We start from the raw sequence: 3,153 nt of genomic DNA, 5'->3' as shown, positions 1-3,153 counted from the left end.
CCGAACCGGTGAACTCAACAAGCCTGACTGAGATTACGCCGATACTGCCTCGTCGAACCTCTGATACCGAGTCCTCTCAAAACCTGAATGAAATAATAATAATTAATTCCCTTACAAATGAGTTAATTTCATTACAACTACGTTAATCAATCATTAGCTCATCCATGAACATGATTTCTGTCCGAGTCCCGGATTGCATCGGCTGTGGGGATGAAGACCACAACTCCTATGATTCCACACTCAGTCACGCCATCATCTAACTACGCCTTTGTCTATTTGTTTATTTTGAATAGCAGCGAAAATTACATATTGTGCCTTTAATGCATTATGTAGCTATATATCAGCATTTTGCTCATTTGTGACCCTGGACCACAAAACCAGTCATAAGGGTCAAATGTATTGTTGGCTATTGCTACAAATATACCCCAGCGACTTAAGACTGCTTTTGTGCTCCAGGGTTACATTTTGTCTGGTTTTCAGTGAGCATTCTGGGATAGCCTCTGTGTTGGGCTCTCCTGTGATTTGTGAAACATGTTCAACCAAACACTAGTATGTGGTGTGCCGTGTGTATCCCACAATGATAATATGTTACCAAAGTCACTAGGGGTGGGAGAAAAAAATCGATTCTCCGATGCATCGCGATTCTCTCTTCAACGATACTGAATCGATTCTGATTCTGAGCATGGTCAGTTATGTTTTCAGAACAGGACAGAACATCTGATATATCGAAATAGATCTGTGCATTAGTGTAAATGCAGCCTGTTAAAGCTGCCACTGTCTGTGATCTCATCAGTAATAATCAAAAAACAATAATGCTGAGGAAAAAATAAAAACCCATAACTATGATTGTCTGTAAACTTTCGGATACTAAGCCTACTTAAAGAACACTTATTTTTAAAATATGTAATTATTTAAAAAAGTAGCTTGCTTATATAATTTAATAAATTATAAAATTTGCACAAAATAAATTTGATATAAAATGTGCAGTAATATTGAAAATTGAGAATGTGACGCATGGTGATATTGAGTTGAATCGAATCGTTGATCTGATAATCATAATTGAATTGAATCGTGAAACCAGTGAAGATTCACACCCCTATTTTTAAGATGGCAGTTCTGACTTACAGAGATTCCAACTATAAACAAAAAGCATAGAAACTGCAATTTTGGTTGACATGTAAAGTTGTAAAGATGTATTTGCACAGCAGAAGAAAAATGTAGATCAAGAATCTTTTTGGAATTGGATCGTGACTCCCAGAATCGGGATTGGATCGGATCGTGAAGTGCCTAAAGATTCCCACCCCTAAAAGTCACACACATTCTCACTCAGCAACAACAGCGTCCACACAACCAGCTTCCAAGTGGGCGGACTAACAGCATGTGTTCATTGGCAGTTTGAGCCGAGTACATTTTGCTTGGACGCCTGCCTCTCTGAAACGGCGCAATAGATCAAACTGACCATGTGCTACCTCTGCGGTGTTATTTCAAAGGTTTATGTTCCCCTCGCTATCTCGGATGCTAACCTCATCCTCAGTACTTACGGTCAACGCTCCCGTCGCTTTCCAGGTCGTACGAGCTCACGAGAAAATACCGGCTCTACAAAAACATCCAGAGGATGCAGCAAACCCACGGCTTTCAAAACTTCCACATCGTACCCTAGACCTTTGTGCTTCCTGCAGAGTTCCAGGAATTCAGCAGTGAGTGGGCACCTCGTCCAATCAGCACTCGGACGCGTGTTTGGCTATTAACATAAACAGTGTCTATTAGAAAAATGTGTCTGCTTCTCTTCTGGGCTTTATTAACACTATCTCTGTCCTCATGCATTCCTCAGGCTCCTTCAGCAAAGACAAGGGCGCGTGGATCATCAAACCAGTGGCATCCTCCAGGGGCAGAGGCATCTATCTGGTCAGCAATGTGAGTATGACGTGCTAAGTATGAGCAATGCTCATCTGGAGCATGTTCCAGAGACTGCCTACCAGCGACTTAAGACTGGTTTTGTGCTGCAGGGTCACATATAGTTATTGTAAAAAATAAATAAATAAATAAAAAATTGAGACTGTGGCCATGAGTATATAGACCAACAATGATTAAAATGGCACAGATGGAATATATGAATGTGAACATTTTTCTTCTCTTCTTTTAGCTGCAAAAGTTTTAATGGGATCTTTTCATCTTTTGTCAAATTTCTAATGAAATTCCAGACATTGGACCTCTTCAAATCACAGTGTTTCTTGTGGTTGTTTTCAGTCTTGTTTGATTGTGCCGGTGAGTCTATCGAGGTTAAGATGCACTGGCATTGGTGCTCTACATTGAAAAAAATTTTTTTGTAGATTTACTTTGAAACAATTTTCACTCAGAAATTGCTAGTACATTTCAGAAAAAAATTAAAAGAAGCTGTCTAGAAAGACAAAAAGTAAAATGTACTCAGTTTGTCTTTTGCAAGTTTTGGCACTCAACTCAATTTCACACATGGAATTAAGTAAAAGCCTTACTTTTTACTTTACTAAGTAATGTAAAAATTAACAAAGTGAATAAATGCATTTTGATTTTTCTCTTTTTTTTTTTTTTTTTAAGGTGTTTTTAATTAATCTTAATTTTAGACATACATGTTTAGTATGTCTCTGTTCATTAAATGAAGCAACAAACACCACAGTAATCATATAACCATCTTAACCACAAGCTCTGCTACACAATGATAACCACAAAAACTAAATATCCAACATAACTGCACATTAAACACTAACAAATATTTGTCTCAGAAGTGCATAAAAACACTTAATTTCAACATTTACTCTCCTGGTTCAGTTTTATGTGAATCATGTAGGGAGCTACAAATCCATGCAACAAAAATGATTTATGTAGTCCCAACACAAATGAATTACATAAACTTCAGATTACATATCCAAGTGGATTGAACACAGTGAAATTAGGTTGTGAAAAAAGGTTCAGCAATTGTGTTGCTTTAGTTTAATTTAAGTTGAACAAGCAGCAAAAAGATGTTTCCAGTGTAAACTGCATCATGTGCTGATTTGTGTACATAGCAGAGAGCATTTTTAAGCATGGTTTTCTGCTGTTCACATCAACGTGCCTCTGATGGCCAAAAATGCTGTCTAGGTAGGCACCTGACCTGAATATGAGTCTATATTGCATCTG

The sequence above is a fragment of the Sinocyclocheilus anshuiensis genome, unplaced genomic scaffold (genome assembly GCF_001515605.1).
Source record: "Sinocyclocheilus anshuiensis isolate Anshui unplaced genomic scaffold, SAMN03320099.WGS_v1.1 scaffold757, whole genome shotgun sequence".
Lineage (NCBI taxonomy): Eukaryota > Metazoa > Chordata > Actinopteri > Cypriniformes > Cyprinidae > Sinocyclocheilus > Sinocyclocheilus anshuiensis.
The sequence above is the reverse complement of the archived record's forward strand: the minus strand, read 5'-3'. Positions refer to the sequence as shown.